General features: G+C 40.0%; 1 long non-coding RNA gene across 1 annotated transcript in view; it reads right to left on the bottom strand.

The window, feature by feature from the left end:
- The window catches only part of LOC311426631, a 30,761-nt gene that overhangs the window by 1,036 nt on the left and 11,327 nt on the right, over positions 1 to 18,398 (bottom strand). The window contains exon 3 of the long non-coding RNA XR_014686894.1: positions 7,602 to 7,653. This is a non-coding gene — a long non-coding RNA (uncharacterized lncRNA). The remainder of the gene's footprint in view (positions 1 to 7,601; positions 7,654 to 18,398) is intronic.

The raw sequence follows: 18,398 nt of genomic DNA, 5'->3' as shown, positions 1-18,398 counted from the left end.
AGAGAAGAGAAGAGAAGAGAAGAGAAGAGAAGAGAGAGAGAGAAGAGAAGAGAAGAGAAGAAAAGAAAAGAAAAGAAAAGAAAAGAAAAGAAAAGAAAAGAAAAGAAAAGAAAAGAAAAGAAAAGAAAAGAAAAGAAAAGAAAAGAAAAGAAAAGAAAAGAAAAGAAAAGAAAAGAAATTTCAGGAAATGATATTTTGGATTGAAATACTTATATGCAAGCAGCTGAAGTAAATGTATGTGCAAAAACACTAAAGATGCAAGTTAGTCTAGTGTACCCTGGGGAGAGGCTCAGAAGCGGGAGCTGGAGGAAGCTGTGCACTGCTCCACTCCCTGGCTGCAGTGCCACAATGCCTGCCTTCCATTAAACTGTCCTCCTGGTGGGGTGGGAATTCTTGTGTTCCTAAACCAGTCATGGACAATTCATAAGCATAATGGAAATTAAATTCGTTGAATAAAATATGTGCTGTAAATTAAGCAATTGTCTCTAGCATGTTCTCTAAAAGCTTTGTCCATTCAATTTCAAATGATTCCAACGACAGATACATGAATATAACTTCAGATTTCCTCTGGCCCTCAGGATGCTAATATCTGAGTACTTTACCATCTGTAGCATATTTATTCTTACAAGACCACTGTGATGTAGTGAGGGACTATTAAATCCATCTTAGGGATGAGGAATAAGAGCCAGAACAATGCTGCGATCAAATAGGTGATCTGGGCTTGAGTAGGGTATGAATTGCAGCCTTCCTGATCATAAGCTAAATCCTTAATTACTTCATTCTCACTCCCAGTGCAGTCTTTGCTGGGAGTTTTTTCAAGCTGAGAAATTCTGTTGAGTTGGCAAAAATTCTGTGAAAAAGATCTATTTATTTATTTATTTATTTATTATAGTCTATAGGGTTTTTTTCCTATAATGGAAGATTGGAAGGAGCTGGAGAATGAATGATACTGGGAATAGGTTTACAATCATAATGTGAAGCTAACTTTCGTAATATCAGTGAGGTAGAAATTCAGGGGTGGCCTCATGGAAGGAAGGGACCGTAGACTTTCCTTGTACCAATGGTCAAAAAATCCACAGGAGTTACATGTTTCACTTTTCGGAACAGATCAAAGTCGAGCACGCTAGATGGCTATTACCCAGCACAGTCCACTTTCCTTGTAAGACCTTCAGATAGAGTTGGTTTTTAAGCCTGACTTGTAATTCTGCCTTTTCTGCCCCTTTCTGCCATTTGTTCTCCTCAGAGTGTGTAGACCTGAAACACAGTTTTTATCTAGGCTTTTATCTAGGCACTAGATCAAATTACACATATCCAATCTGCTGTCCATTGCTGTTACCTTTCATTTTGCTAATTTCCAGAAATTCTAGATTTTATTTTATTTTATTTTATTTTATTTTATTTTATTTTATTTTATTTTATTTTTAAATCAGGCTAAATCAGAGTTTAATACTCCCAACCCATATTCCTCACCTCTCCTTGTGGACTTTATTATTACTCCTGGCTTCCTGCATTTTTACTTCCTGCATGTTTACTTCACCTCCCTGCTTTCTGTCATCTGCAATCTTAATTGCTGTAGTTTTACTATCCTCTTCCAGTGAATCAATATTGACATGCAATGAGACTAATCCCTATGACAATGCATTAATAATTCACCAGCAGCTTGACCTATTGCCATTAACTGTTACCCTTTTTTTATAACCCTTCAGTTAGTGAATGCTCTACTCATGTGCTTACTCACTTCTGAGTCAATGTACATTAATTTTCCAAGTTTTCAAGAAACAACAAACAAGTTCCTTTCTTATATCTGGCTAGATATACCCTAAATACAATGTCATAGAAATAATTTTCGTGGACTTCCATGCTGAATTATGTATCAATAAACTGAGGATGCTATGATCCATCTATCTCTCCCTAACTATTCTCAGATGACTCTTTTCATTTTGCAGTAATGCTTTGCTGCAAGAGTATATGATCAGGCTTCAAAGTGTCCATTGCATCAAATGAGCCTCTTATGGGGAGTGCTGTTAATCCACAGCAAATAGACAATTTACAAAGGAAAAACAAAACAAAACAAAACTTTAATCTATTTCCAATGAGTTTGCAACTAGTAAAGGAGAACATACACAGTCAATTACTATGGCTCAGATGACTTATGACAACTTAATTGTACTTTTGAGATCAAGGGTGCTAATTCTGTGCTGTAAATGCATTTGCTTTGATATTTACAGTATCAACACCCGCATATATACACATACCATTGAAACCAAGTATAACACTAGTTTTGCCACTGCCAGCTTTTCTATTGCACTGAATGACACCCTGACTCAGATTTGGATGTGGTAAAATTTAACCTGGACATAATGCCTTTTTGATTGAATTGCATCAGACGAAAGAGTTAAGATTGTCCAGTACTTTAGGAGAAAATGTGAGCATTTTGAAGAGGGCTTTTAGTGACTAAAAGCCCTTAAATTGGTAACTTTATTTCTTTCTTCTTTTTGTTTGCCCCTGCTGCTTTAAGTACTGTTTCTGAGAAAAGGCAAAATGAAGTCATGAGAAATGAAAATGAAATACTTATATCCCTATTGCTGATTCATATATTTACAAGAAATCTTTTAATCACGTTGACCAAATACAAATGCTAATAATTAGATCTCGCCTCCCTAAATATTCTCATTATTGTTTCCTATGAAACCATTTTTCTTAACTTCTCTTCCTCAAAAAGCTGTTATTCCTGGTGGCATGGTATGGCCCCCCTAGTCTTCTCCAGCACTGACTACATTTCAGTGGTGGGTGAAGAATGATTTTTATATGTAGTCTGTAAAACTCTTTGGGATCTGTCATGATGAAAGGTGCTCTGTGTACAACACTATTATTAACTTATTATATTTCATCAGGTTATTCTATTTCACATCATGTCACTCCACCGAAAAACCCTTGCCAAAAAAAAAAAAAAAAAAAAAAGCAGTGCAATATCATCAATTGAGAAAACAGACGCCTTCAAAAGGCAATGTAGCATGCAGATAGCATGGAATTCCCCAGGAGTTCAGGCTGGCATTGCTATAGCGTGGGACATTGCAATTTCAGCATGCATTATGTGTAAAACTTATTTTCTAATGTACTGTGGGATGAAGAATAAGAACTGAATTATATTGTTCAGTATGCTTAATATATCAATTTATGAATTAATATATCTTCAGAACTACTGGAAATGATAATTTATATTTTATTAGTTTATGTAGATGGATGTAATATGGCAAATTCTGAAAGAGTTTTTTAAGCTTTTTAGCAGTCAATAAAAAACATCTGAGTCTTCTTAAACGGAAAGCTTCTATTCAATTGCTCATTATTTTAAGAGATAAAGTGAAACCATTTGTTATTTCCATTTATTTTGCTGGACAGTCAGTGTTTATTAGCTTTATTAGTCCCCCTTTTTTCTAGCTAGTTCTTTATAATGCTATATATTGTACCATGCAATCTTTGTCAAATTTATACAAGGCTGTTTCAGCTAAAGAATAAATGCAATGAAGATCAAACTTGGGTCTGAATGGTTTTTGATAAGACTTCTGATGGTGACTCCTGAAATTCCAATCAAATTCTACCAGCTCTGATAGCTTTCTATATGTATTCAAAAATAGCTCATTTTAAAGAAGGAAACTAGATCCAAGTGAACAAGATCAAATGGTTTGGAGTAAGAAAATAACACCAACACTTTATTACTTGTCTTGCACATCTTCACACAAACAGACAAGTACTAGTGTGATTAATTTATTGTATTCCCAAAGCCTCATAAATCTACAGGCTTTCTGTGACAAAATAATGAAGAATTTTGTTTTGAAGGTTGTAGTTAGTATTCTAGCTAAGCAAGTTTCCTTTCCTTAAGGCTGTTGTGGTCTTGTTCCAAGCCCTAAGCAAGAGGCTTCACCAGAAGAAGACAGGACTCTTCTTATGGTCTCAGGAGCCACCTCCTGCTCTGGCCATTTTGGTGATCTGAGAAGGCAGTGGTTTCACCAGGTATCTGCCTCCTAAAGTGCATTTCCTGGAACGCTGGAGAGCACAGCATGCTGTTCCCTCTTTGCCTTGCATATCTACGCTTTCCAAACTATCACATATCACAGAATCACAGAATTTGTAGGTTGGAAGAGACCTCAAGATCATCGAGTCCAACCTCTACCTAACGCTAACAATCCCCACTAAACCATATCCCTAAACTCTACGTCTAAACATCTTTTAAAGACTTCCAGGGATGGTAACTCCACCACTTCCCTGGGCAGCCTGTTCCAGTGTCCAACAACCCTTTCAGTAAAGAAGTTCTTCCTAACATCTAACCTAAAACTCCCCTGGCACAACTTTAGCCCATTCCCCCTTGTCCTGTCACCAGGCACGTGGGAGAACAGGCCAACCCCCACCTCACTACAGCCTCCTTTAAGGTATCTGTAGAGAGCAATAAGGTCGCCCCTGAGCCTCCTTTTCTCAAGGCTGAACAAGCCCAGCTCCTTCAGCCGCTCCTCGTAGGACTTGTTCTCCAGGCCCCTCACCAGCTTCGTCGCCCTTCTCTGCACCCGCTCAAGCACCTCGATGTCCTTCTTGTAGCGAGGGGCCCAAAACTGAACACAGTACTTGAGGTGCGGCCTCACCAGAGCTGAGTACAGGGGGACAATCACCTCCCTAGCCCTGCTGGCCACACTGTTTCTGATACAAGCCAGGATGTTGTTGGCCTTCGTGGCCACCTGAGCACACTGCTGGCTCATATTCAGCCGACTATCCACCATCACTCCCAGGTCCTTCTCTGCCTGGCAGCTCTCCAACCACTCATCTCCCAGCCTGTAGTGCTGCTTGGGGTTATTGCGCCCCAGGTGCAGGACCCGGCACTTGGCCTTGTTGAACTTCATGCAGTTGACCTCAGCCCATCGGTGCAGCCTATCCAGATCCTCCTGCAGAGCTTTCCTACCCTCAAGCAGATCGACACACGCACATAGCTTGGTGTCATCTGCAAACTTACTGAGGGTGCACTCAATGCCCTCGTCCAGATCATTGATGAAGATATTAAAGAGGACCGGCCCCAGCACCGAGCCCTGGGGAATGCCACTAGTGACTGGCCTCCAACTGGACTTGGCTCCATTCACCACGACTCTTTGGGCCCGGCTATCCAGCCAGTTTCTAACCCAACGAAGCGTGCGCCAGTCCAAGCCAAGAGCAGTCAGTTTCTTGAGGAGAATGCTGTGGGAAACAGTGTCAAAAGCCTTGCTGAAGTCAAGGTAGACCACATCCACACCCTTTCCCTCATCCACCCAGCGCGTCACTTTGTCATAGAAGGAGATCAGGTTCGTCAAGCAGGACCTGCCTTTCATAAACCCATGCTGACTGGGCCTGATCGCCTGCTTGCCCTGCAAGTGCTGCGTGATGACTCTCAGGAGGATCTGCTCCATGAGCTTCCCTGGCACTGAGGTCAAACTGACAGGCCTGTAGTTTCCCGGGTCTGCCTTCCGGCCCTTCTTGTAGATGGGCGTCACCTTTGCTAGCCGCCAGTCAACTGGGACCTCCCCCGATAGCCAGGACTGCTGATAAATGATGGATAGTGGTTTGGCCAGCTCTTCTGCCAGTTCACTCAGTACCCTCAGGTGGATCCCATCCGGCCCCATCGACTTGTGCACATCCAAGTGCTGTACCAGGTCACCAACCAGTTCTTCGTGGATGGTGAGGGCCACTTCCTGCTCCCCATCCCCTTCCACCAGCTCAGGGTACTGGGTATCCAGAGAACAACTGGTATTGCCGCTAAAGACTGAGGCAAAGAAGGCATTAAGCACCTCCGCCTTTTCCTCATCTCTTGTAACTAAGTTTTCCCCCGCATCCAGTAAAGGATGGAGATTCTCCTTAGTCCTCCTTTTTGTGTTGATGTATTTATAGAAACGTTTTTTGTTATCTTTAATGGCAGTAGCCAGATTGAGCTCCAGATGAGCTTTGGCCTTCCTAATTTTGTCCCTGCACAGCCTCGCTACATCCTTATAGTCTTCCCAAGTGGCCTGCCCACTTTTCCAAAGATTATAAACCCTCTTTTTTCTCCTAAGATCAAGCCACAATTCTCTGTTGAGCCAGGCTGGTCTTCTTCCCTGCCAGCTCATCTTTGGGCACGTGGGGACAGACCGTTCCTGCGCCATTAAGATGTCCCTCTTGAAGAGCGCCCAGCCTTCCTGGACCCCTCTGCCCTTCAGAACCGCCTCCCAAGGGACTCCACCAACTAGTGTCCTGAGCAGCTCAAAGTCAGCCCTCCGGAAGTCCAATACAGCGGTTTTACTGGTCCCCTTCCTGGCCTCGCCAAGAATAGTGAACTCCACCATTTCGTGGTCACTCTGCCCAAGACAGCTCCCGACCACCACATCTCCCACCAGTCCTTCTCTGTTTGTGAAGAGAAGGTCTAGCGGGGCACCACCCCTCGTAGGTTCACTAACCAGCTGCGTCAGGAAGCTATCTTCCACGCTCTCCAGAAACCTCCTAGACTGCTTTCTCAGGGCTGTGTTGTGCTTCCAGGATATGTCAGGGAAGTTGAAGTCCCCCATGAGTACAAGAGCTGACGATTTCGCAACTTCTGTCAGCTGCCTGTAGAACTCCTCATCCGTCTCCTCATCCTGGTTCGGCGGTCTATAGCAGACCCCGACCAGGACACTAGCCTTGTTGTCCCTGCTGATCCTAACCCAAAGGGACTCGACCTTGTCATTCCCATTCACATGGCCCTAAATTATTAACTGAAAGGAATGCTGGTCAATATGGATCAGATTCTTTGGTAAATCATGCTGTTTGGGGCACAGGGGAGTTAAAACCAAATGAAGGTGATTCTTCTTTGCACATTTCTAGTTCTGGACTGTACTTAGTACAACTTAAAACACTCCTCAAACTGCTCAAAATTATGTAAGACTCAAGCACTTCTTTATAAGGTTCTTTATGGGCAAAGAAGCAGCTAGTAAATGCACTGTGGCCATAACCTCTGCAACTGCTGACTCCTTATCTGTGGTTCATCACCTCTGTTGGGATAAGAGCAGTACACAGTTAAAGCTGTTAATGCTGCTGTATGCTTATGAGGCGGGTTGCATTCTCATTACAGCTCTTCTGTAAATGCATAATTATGCACTGTTAAAATAGAATTAAAAGACGATCCTAAAATAACATATACATTTAATTAAAAAAAAATAAAGGTTTCTGGTTTCAGCAACTGAGACAGCTAGACCGTAATATTTTTACCACACTTCTGTTAAAATCACATAGGGTATTATTCTCAGCCCCCTGTGGCTGTAAGCACAATGGGTGGACTGAGCATTCACTCTGCATATGCTACTTGGCTTTAAGTCAGACTTCTTAACAGTATCTCAGTGGCATTTCCCCGGGCCAATTTCTTTTGTTGTGCTTTTCTTTTACAGCAAAATTAAAAAAATAAAATATATATATATGTCACTGAAGAACCACATGAGAAACAGTTTTAAAATCGTGACATATCCTTCATCTCTGTAGAAATGTCCCCAGTGTTTCATCTTAATGAAAATATTGTAGGGCTGTATTGAAATGTAACTTATAAGAAAAGGCAAGCAAAAACTCAGGAAAAATATACTTACTATTCTAGAGTGAAGTCTGTTGAACTCCATTCTTTCACTCTGTTTGAAATGACTGATGAAAGAGAAGAAAAACAGCAAATGTAAAGCAGTGAGGAAGAAGGTTAGGAATCTCCAGCTGGAGACAGAGGGGAGAGCTGGGCAGAGGATGCTGAATAGTCACCTGCCTTGATGCCTTGTATGCTGGCAATAAGAATGATTTTAAGACATCTGCCCACTCATGCCCAGTAAAAGAAATACCATGAGCCACTTTATTTTCCAGAAGCTGGATTAAGCTAATCCACTGTAAACCTTGCAAATTGCACTGACTGCAATCTTTTTGGTAAGAATTTGTGCTCTACTACTATTTTGTAGATCTGCCATTAAGAATTAACAATTATTTTACCCGTAAATCAAAAAAATCTGCCTGCTACTGAAAACAATAATAAATGCAATTGACTAGCAAACACAGTATATATAGGTAATAATAAAATGAACACATCTCATACATTAATATGTATAGAGCCTCTTTTAGACTCTTCTCTTGGCTTAAGATTTGACTATTCCAATTTGTTTCAATCTATTTCCTATATAGTTTTAATCTTCAGTTAATGGTTAGAAGCTTTTTTTTTTTTTTTTTTTTTTTTTTTTTTATGAAAATTACATGTTTTTTTATGGGTCAAGAAAAAGGCCTTAGGAAAATGCTGGGATGGAAAGGAGGGGGAATTGCTCTGAATGTTGATGGAGAATTAATTCAGAACTCAATTCTTCCAGGCCTTTAATGATGTTTTCTTTCTGGAAAGACATTAGAGTTATTTCACTGATGTGACCCTTATGGCACTGAGGACAATGCTTTGATTTTCATTTTTTTTCATTACTATGCTTTCTGTTTTATCTTTTTTTTTATTTGTTATATTTAGATGTCTCTGTTACATATCAGATGTGATGTTTAAACTGCTGTAATTAGCAGCATTTTTTCTTTCTCACATTTAGTTTATTAATGTTGTTACTCACATTAGACTGTCTAAATATTTTGAGAACTCTTCAGGGATTGATAGAAGGCAATTAATATCAACTGTTGATATTCTCTTTTCTTTTTTTCCCGTGCTCACAAGATCTTATCTTTAATCTAGATTAAAGAGACGAGAGAAGGGAAAGAATTCAAGTCATTTGGATCAAGATTCAGAATCTAAATGCCTTCAAAGATGTGCTTGGCTGTTTTGGTTTAGCCTTCTGCAGTGACAGGGACCATCTGAGGACTTTGGATTTGGATCCAGGTTTGGATTCTTTGAAAATAAGCCTCTCACAGAGGCAAAGATAAACACAAAAACTTACACACCAGTTTAGACTGGACCAGGCTCACCTCTGGTTGCATGTTTATAAAACTAATCTGGTATCAGAGCAAGGTTAACACTAGAATGATCGTAGACAAAAAATAGATGATCAGAGACAAACTAAGAAACCTGTATGAAAAACCTCTAACAAAAAACTAAACAGTACTGCTAGATCCTGCTCCCTCTTCTACTACCTAGTCTGATATGTAAGATCAGGACAGCAATTTAATAACATTTTATGGATGAAGCAAAACATCTCCTAGAAAACATTGAAATTTTATATGGTAAAAGATGCTTTCCTACATCTAAGGAGATTAATGGTACCCCTGAATTTGGGTTCAGCAGTTAAAAGGAAAGCATCAAGTCCAGTGAACATGCATGTGCACAAAAGCTTCAGAAAGACAGGCAGAGTCCCATACCACTGCAGGACTTGCTTTCCCACAGACTGAGGTCTTTTCTCCCCAGAAACATAGGCAACACCTGATAAAGCTGACAGGAGCTACTGGAAGCTCTCTGATCCCAGAAGTGTGGGAGGCCAGTGAGATGCACCCAGTACTGACTGACAGACAGTATTGACAAAATGACAGACAGGTACATGATATGGAAATAGTGAACCAAGAGAGGAAAAAGAAATTCCTGCAGAATCCAGGAAAACACAATTGCTGCGATTCTCCTTTCCATTTTAGTTTCTTCCTTTTTTGTAGCTTCTTCATGCTTCACCTTTTCTGTACTTTCAAGACAGTTTTTCTTGTGGTGTTGGGAGGTGGTAGGGTCAAATCCAAACAACAAAATAAGGTTGTTACATGGACTAGTTTGTGACTAGGGTTGGCCTTGTTAGCTTTTATGCTTTGGCTGGTTTCATCTCACCTAACCCTAGGCAGCTGGCTAGGTACCTTAATTAGGAAAGTATTCATTGTTAGCTCCCTCTTGAAAGAGAAAAAGGAAAATCTTTCCAAACTGTTATTCAACTCACCCCTAAATCCCCTGCTGAAAATGTCTCTCTTTCTTAACAGACTATTAAGGTAGCCTAGGGCAAATATGCTTCTCACTTAAGTCCCTCAGTTAAACTATGTGAATCAGGCCTTTGCCTTCAGATTATGTCCCACAAACCTTAACTCAACATGCATAAAACTGAGGAAGAATGAGAGGAAAAAGTGGAGACTTGCAGGCAAGAAAGTGATGTAGCTGAATCCTGTGTGACACTTTTGTTCAGCCAGTAGCATTGTGCATGTAGTTGCATGAGCTGGCACCATGCTTTTGCATGTTGGGACATATGGTAACCAGAGACGCCACAGTGCTGCTCAGCGCTACAGGCAAAAAACGTGCTGGTCTTTGTTTCTTACATCCCCAGAGATTCAGCCAGTGAGAAATAAATCCTGAGAGGCCTGAAAGAAACTCACAAAAATCGGTCAAATAGTGGAACCAGGTCTCCTACTCTATTTTTTGAGGAAGATAAAAAAAATAAGGACATTTTCTGTTGTTTGCAACCTAATGGGCTTGAGAATAAATCTGTGTAGGAAGAGCCCTGAATGCTGGGATAGTTCCAGCTGTGGACCAGCATTTTGTGGTCCAAGCCCAATACCTGGACAAAAAGCAAAAATCTAGACTGTGCCTCAGCAGAAGAAAAACATGAACTTGCTGTTTTCCCTGTCTCAGGGCTGATGGCAAATATTTAATACTGCTTACCACGTGAACTGCAGTAAAATCAGCCAGCACAAAGAAGTATGTTGGCATCCAGGCTATTAAGAAACGATGACCTGGTTCTGATCTCAAGAATACATAGATCAGTATTAACCCCATTCAAGACAATGATGTTTGGCAGCTATAAAGGCAGTTTTTGTGAAAAAAAATAAAAAAATCTACCTTCTATTATTGGTAACCAAAATTATTAATTTCTTACCAATTTCATAAGAAAAGTGTCCCACTTTTTAAATACACATTTAATTTGTAAAAAATGTCTACCTCTGTCTTTCTCTCCTCTACAGCCAGCTATATTACTTTACTGATTAACAAGGGTTCAGCAATGGGCTGCAACTCTGAGGAAATAATAAATATGTGGTACTGAGCACAGGGATCCATGGAGAACTAAATCACAGAACCAATGAATCACAGAATGGTCTGGGTTGGAAGAGACCTTGAAGACCACCCAGTTCCAATTCCCCTGCCACCTCCCACAGGTTGCCCAAAGCCTCATCCAGCCTGGCCTTGAACACTTCCAGGGATGGGGCATCCACAGCTTCTCTGGGCAGCCAGTGTCCCATCAACCTCTGAGTGAAGAACTGAAGTGTATGAATTGAAGAAATGAGCACTTTCTGTGTTAGTCCTCAAAATGATAGATGCATGGGAGAATCTATATTGCAGAAGACCTCTGGTCATAGAATCATAGAATCACTTAGGTTGGAAGAGGTCATCAAGTCCAGCCAACAACCTCACACCACCAAATTCACTGCTAAAACATACCTAAGTGCCACACCCACATTTCTTGAACACCACCAAGGATGGTGACTTTACCATCTCCCTTTGCAGCCTGTTCCAATGCCTAACCAGTCTCTCCATAAAGCAATTTGTCCTAACACCCAATCTAATTCTTCCCGAAGCAACTTAATGCCATTACATCGCATCTCATCATCCAGTCTGAGCACCTGCTTAAAGCAGAAAAACCTTCAGTGTCAGGTCATTCTGCTCAGTGTCCTGCTCAATCAAATTTTGAATCCCTTCTAGGATGTAGACTCCATCTCCACTCTGGGCAGCCTGTTATAGTGCTTGTCTAATGCTGTTGTGAAAATTAGTCTTTATTTACTATCTTCAGTGGGTAATTCCAAGAGTGTTTATGGGGGAATGTAATGGATATGGCTCTAACTGTCCACTTATCTTGAAATGACTTGAAGAAGACAGCACTTTTTGCTTCAGAGGTTCAGTGCTTCCCCACATTTCTCTACACCCCTCTCCCCCCCCCCCCCCCAAAAAAAAAAAAAAGTCCAGCCTTACTAAGCATTTCCTGGAAGAGATGGAAAAGTAAGAACTTCTTATATACCTATCTATCTATCTATCTTTCTATCTATCTATTTTTAATGGAAACTTAAAAAAAAAAATGTAATGGAATTATTCTTCTCCAATTTACCCCTTGAGAAAGTTGTTCTTGGAAAAGTAGCCTCTGCAGAAACTGGTAGAGCTAGAAATTCTGGATGTGCCACAGCAAGATTAAAATACAGGGGGAAGATAACAGAGCTGCTAAGATTTTTGTTTTATTTGCAAAAATCTGTTGCAGAGTAACCTGCAGTTTTGTGTTTTACACTCAGCATTTTGTATTGGAATTAGGACAACAAACATTAAAAGAGACGTCACTGCCATCCATGATGTGTTGAAATTCTGGGAATATTTACTCAAAACAACTACACTGCTGGCAGTTCATTCTGTTTCAAGGTTGAAAAAGTTTCCGTGTTTCAAAAACAACAAGGAAAATAAATGATTATTTTAACAGGTCCTGGCTGCAGAGACTCAGAATCACAGAATCACAGAACATCCTGAGTTGGAAGGCACCAACAAGGATCACTGAGTCCAACTCCTGACTCTGCACGGGACCACCCAAAAATCAGACCATGTGTCTGAGAGTGTTGTCTAAATGCTTCTTGAGCTCCAGCAGCTCAGTGCCGTGACCACTGCCCTGGGGAGCCTGTCCCAGTGCCCGACCACCCTCTGGGTGCAGAACCTTTCCCTAACCCCCAGCCTGACCCTCCCCTGTCCCAGCTCCATGTCATTCCCTCAGGTCCTGTCGCTGTCCCCAGAGAGCAGAGCTGAGTGCCTGCCCTCCAACTTGTGATTAGATCACTTCATTGTCAGGGTCAGTTTAAATCAATTCTGCCATTGATCCCTGTTTCCTGAGAGTGTTTACAGCAACTATTCTGTTCTTTCCCTGTGATTAAATGTAATAGTGATCGAACGGCCAATACAGTTAATACATGCCAATAGTTAAAGGGAAGTGGTATGAGAATTACCCAGCTACAAATTTTGCCCAGCAAAGGCACTGAACTTGGCATAATTGCAAAAGGTGTTGCATCATATTTTAAAAGTCTACTATTTTCCTGTCATATGCTCAGCAAATTTCTCTGTCCCATCAGAGGGCTTCTGGTCACCGAGGACTGCTCAGTGAAATGATGCTGGGATGCTCCATGGTCATCTTCACCTGCAGGGAAGGCAAGTGAATTTCTAAGGGATTCATGGATGATGTGTGTGAGTACTGGGAAAGTTCTGCAGCAGATATTAGTGATGGGTAGATCTCCGCAACTCTCTGTCCAAATTAATAGAATGATGTCATGCTTATTTTTTCTCTGCAGAAATATATACATTTCATTTAATTCTGTGGCCAAATGTGTCTCACTGATTGCTGTTTTTTTGTTTGTTTGTTTCCCTTTTTTGTTTGTTTGTTTGTTTTTTCTTACAACATATCTTCATATTATACCCTCTATGGATGCTAGCAGAAGGCTGTATTGCTTGTGACCCCCTGAAAGAAGGCCATGCCCTCTTTCTACCTTGACACATTTTTATGCTTTAAACATATGGTGATCTAACAAGGTTTAGTCTGCATGGCAATGTACAGTGCCATTGTACAGTGTACAATGTACGAAATCCAGACTGTTTTTGAACAGAATACTTATGAGCATAATTTTATGTATTTTTATCATATTTAAAGTAGCAAAAATGAAGTACCCTCTCAGGGCAGCAACATTATGAAAAGTCTCATGTGCTTCGAAATACTTCAAATGTACTACATTTGAACAGAATATGCTTCCTACAGAATTAAGTAAAATCTCTTCTTGACAATTTACATTATTTTTTTCCTTTACATAAATTCTGTAAGTTAAAGGTGAGATACTTTTTCTCCACATTTAGTAAACTGTAGCAATGGGTTTGAAGCCCCAGTAGTCTGATTTTAACAATAAAACATCTTTGACAGTGGTCAAGATAGCACTGAAGAAGTTCCAGGATGTAGAAACAGGGGTGATGCAGTCTGTGAGAAACATATTCTGCTTTTCCATCCCAGGTCATACTTTCTGAAAGTGCTGCTGTATCTCACTCATGTGCTGGCACTTTGTGGCTGAGCTGCATACAGTCCTTTCAAATATAGATCTTGCGGATCTACTGAATTTGCGAATATGAATTTTCTTTAAGTGTTGCCTTATTCTCCATTTTACTCTAACCTCCTATAAAGAGATGAAGGATCTACAGTTGGAAGAGGCATAAAGACAGATCTCTATTCAGTAACATGCAATGTCAAGGTGAAAATTCTTAGTAGTTTGCTGGTATAGATGAAGTGATGCTGTAATTTGCATCAAATACAAAATGAATTAAGCTTTACATTTTCTCTGCCTCCACTGCATCACAGAGAGGGGATTCTACAGATGTAAAAAGCTAAAACAGGTACACAGGACACAAAACCAATATTGTGACTGGTCAGCAATTACTTGAAGTTAATTCTGATCCTGTCACCTTTTGTTTCACAATCTCTGAGATCCCAGGAGAGTTTACAACACCAGGATCACCATGTATCCAGAGAGTCAAAAATGGACAAGACAGTAGAAAAAAAGCCCAAACCACAATTCCTCACTTGCACTCTTCCACATAAGCTGTATTGTAAAACTAACAATGTTGCTGCATTGAAGATTTTTGAATATGTGAAGTCCTATTCTTGCTGGAGAGAAAAAGCATGATATTAAGCAACAATTTATATATTTATTTATTTGTTTTTCCAAAAAGAAATCACAAACAGCTTCATCCTCTCTCTGTTCAAGTCCAAGGGAAAGAGCCCAATCAAAATCTCAAATCTACTATAGACTTGTTAGCTACAGGCAGCCACTAACCATGATAATTTACATGTGGATGAAAGTGTGTATTGTTTGATTTTAGTTATAAAGAGGATAAAACTGGACATGGCCAGTTTTAAATTGGACTGATGCCGGAGATATGACACTGAGACGGGAGTTCAGGATGAGAGGACTGAAAAATAGGCATTTTCCCTCAGTCCTGTGAAGACTTCCCATGACGCTTTTACCAAAGGAATAGTAGCAACAGAAGCACTGAAGAAAAGAATGATTACCTTGGGGTCACTGAAGGAGGCCATGTAGCTTTTGAGCCCATATTAGATTTGTTACAGATCACATTCATTTCCCAGGTCAGAGATCTGAGTTGTGAGCCCAAAGGAAATTCCATATCAATTTCTACTTTGGAGAGTTTACTTTTACAGTGGGAGCTTTATGCCAGATTAGTTGAGTAATCCATAGGCCCTTGGTTAATGGTAGGAGGTTACTTGATATTCTAGAGGTTTCTCCTCATAACTTCAAATATAATTTCTTTAGCTACACAAGTCACTTGATTTTTAACTGGAAAAGTGACTCATTCGAGTTTTTAATTTGAAAAAAAATCACAGAATTTGCTCTTCTTTACTCTTCTTTATTCTCAAAATAGGACAACTTTACTTCAAAGACACCACCCCTAGATGTGCTCACAATCACAGCCTGTGTCTGGGGGTACCAGTACCCTGACTCTTATCAGTGTAGTTCAGCTGATGATGTGCATGAACAGAAGATAAAATGCACTCTATTTCAGTAACTCGCACCTTCATTTGTTTGACATCAGCATGCTCTTTATGCACAAATTTCAAACTTCTATTTTTTTTTTTGATTTAGCATTGAGAGAACAATTTCATTCTGTTACTGGATAAAAAAAAAATAATCTGAAATCTGGGTTCACATTTCTGTTCTTAAATTTATGAATGACTAACAAAAGACTTTATCAGTGTGAGTTTCTACTTACATATCATTGTTATATTGGCAACCCTTAGTCAGTAGTCCCACTAATAGTTTATTTTGGCATAAACCCCACACTGCTGCTGAAACAAACGATCCCACCTTCCCACTACTTGTTCCCACCCATACCTTCTCTCTTGAGTTGGCATCAATGTCTACACAGCTGCATGGTGAACAGATATGCTTTCTTTGCAAAGTATTGCTTGGCTGGGACTAGAGGGCTTTCAGCAGTTACTACATTTGATGGTGACGCTGGCAGCACTAGCTGAAAGTGCTTACGGGATGAGAAATGCTATGCATGCACAAACTGCAGTAGCAAATGTTTTCATTAGCCTTTTAATACAAGGTTAGAAATTATTAGCGTCAAGTTAATTGGACTGTATCCCCTCATTATCAAAAAAAGTGCATATCACTAGCTACCTATATGCAATGCTTCAAGAGCATTGTGAATTTTGACAAGATCTGTAAGCACAAATTCTTCCAACGAGACTGTAAATGTCCTTACAACAGGAAACACATAAAACTCTGTGAAACTCAAGCCTATAGATACCAAACTTCATGTATTAAGCAGACATGGTGTGCTTCAAACTTTCCAGCTATTTTTATTTCTCAGTGTTTATAGGAAGGGACAGGACTACTCATAGGATTAGCTATAAATTCTGATCAGTCAGGAAAATCTGAACTTCAGTAGTGGTATTACGCCGAGTGTCCTGTTTAAGCAAAGATACATTTCTGTATTTTATTCAATACTTAATCACTTTCATCAGCACTTTCCATTTGTATCAGTACTGCATAATATAATGGAGGGACATTTGTTCTCTAAAAAGATTTGCAAGTCCTAGATCCCTATAAAGTTGCTGTGCAACAGTACAGCAGCATATGGTTCTCTCCAGTCAATGAAAGGCTGGTGAAGAAGGAATCACTGCTGTCTTACCTTCTGAGCAAACTACAGTTGGGAACACGAATGCCTAGGTCCTGCTGCTGCCTAGGAAAAGAGGTAACAGTTCCCTGGTTTTGGCTATATAGTGAAAGCTGAAAGATAAAAATTGAAGAGTCCAGTAGAAGTCTAGGTTAAGAAAGGCAAGACCAGAAATATGCTGAGGCTGGAATGTGGTGGTGGAAAAATAATTGGAAGATCTGCCCAAATTAAAAATAAATAAATAAATAAATAAATAAATAAATAATAATAATAATAATAATAATAATTCTGCTCAAGTATAATTTATAGTGACAAGGTTTACATGAGAGCTGGAAAAAAAATTGCCATAACTGCACTATGTCCTACTGTCTTTACCAAATATATCACTATCTCCATGGTAGAGATATCTGTTAAGTCATCTGAGTTAATCCGATGACAACATTTTAGTGCTTCTGCCCATGGAAGGATTATTCTTTTAATATGCAGGGGGTTGTTTGTTTGTTGTGTGTGTCTTTGTTTTGCTTTTCTTATTTTTAAAATTTTAATACTATTGAATAGTATTATTCCAAATATATCACTGCAAAAGTGGAAATCTTTCAGAAAACTTTATGGCTTGTATCATGCAAATTTTGTGTTAACATGTTTGGATTCAGTTTGTGAAACATTTGAAACAATTTACTCCATTTGTGATTTGAAGTGCAAAAGAAGAGAAACTCTAGGGATGCAGGAAGATCCATGTTCTCACCACGTATCTAAAGAGAGTGTTGCAGAGGGAAAGACCACACAAGACCTCTCTAGTTAATGCTGTATCTATTTTAAAAAGTCATCATTTCTCCATATAAGGACTCATGTTGTATGTTCAAAGACTGCATTTTGTATTCACAAATGTATAACAAAGCATCTGGATCACTCATCTACTTCATTGCTTTTTTATTATTTTTCTTAGAATGTCATTGATAAAGTGCTGAGTAGGTCCAGGAGCTCCCAGAAGCCTGAGTGATCATATTTCCAGTTGGCCATGCGGTCCAGAGCATAGCAAACGGCAATGAGACAGAAAAAGTTAGATATCTAATCTAGTCACAGAGTGAAGCTTCCTCCTGAAGCTCCACAGCTGTCTCTAGACAGCAGGGTATCAGAATTAACTGGTGGGAAAGACCTGAACTGCCTCTGTCTCTTCATTAGCTATGGAAGATGCCTAGGCCACAAGTTAGCCTAACACTTGGACTGGTAAATTTAGGCAAAAGGACTCCCACTTTGTTTTTGTGACAGACCTCAGCTTAGAACCTAGTCAAAGAAATTTCAGGTCCTGTAGCAGGTTTTGCCACCACTCTGTGCTGCTACTTCAGTTTACAGCCTTTTTAACCCTTATCTTAGTTCTTTTAGTTCCTGCAATGCCCTCAAAATCTCCCCTGAGAAGTCAATGTCACTTTGTCTCACAAGGCTTTGTGACTCATATGCACCAAACAGTGTCTGGCACACATCAGCATCATAATTTCTCTCAGTGTCAATACTCCTGCATTGCTTAGGACACCAACAGTCTCAGGGTTTTACTGGGTGAGAAAGCCATGTTTCCTGCATTGTTTCTGTTGTCTCAAAGCGCATGCTGAAATCTCAGGTTGCTTGTTATGCATGATTAGCTTTTTCATCTTCTCTCAGGACATGAAAAATTTATTTCCTCCTATATTATCAGCTGTGTTGAACTAAATTGATGTCTAGTCTACTTTAAAATCAGTTGTCCAGCGATTTTGGAAATCTTCCTGGGTCC

The sequence above is a fragment of the Aythya ferina genome (genome assembly GCF_964211825.1).
Source record: "Aythya ferina genome assembly, chromosome: Z".
Lineage (NCBI taxonomy): Eukaryota > Metazoa > Chordata > Aves > Anseriformes > Anatidae > Aythya > Aythya ferina.
Note: the sequence above shows the minus strand (reverse complement) of the source record. Positions and strands in the feature narration are given on the sequence as shown.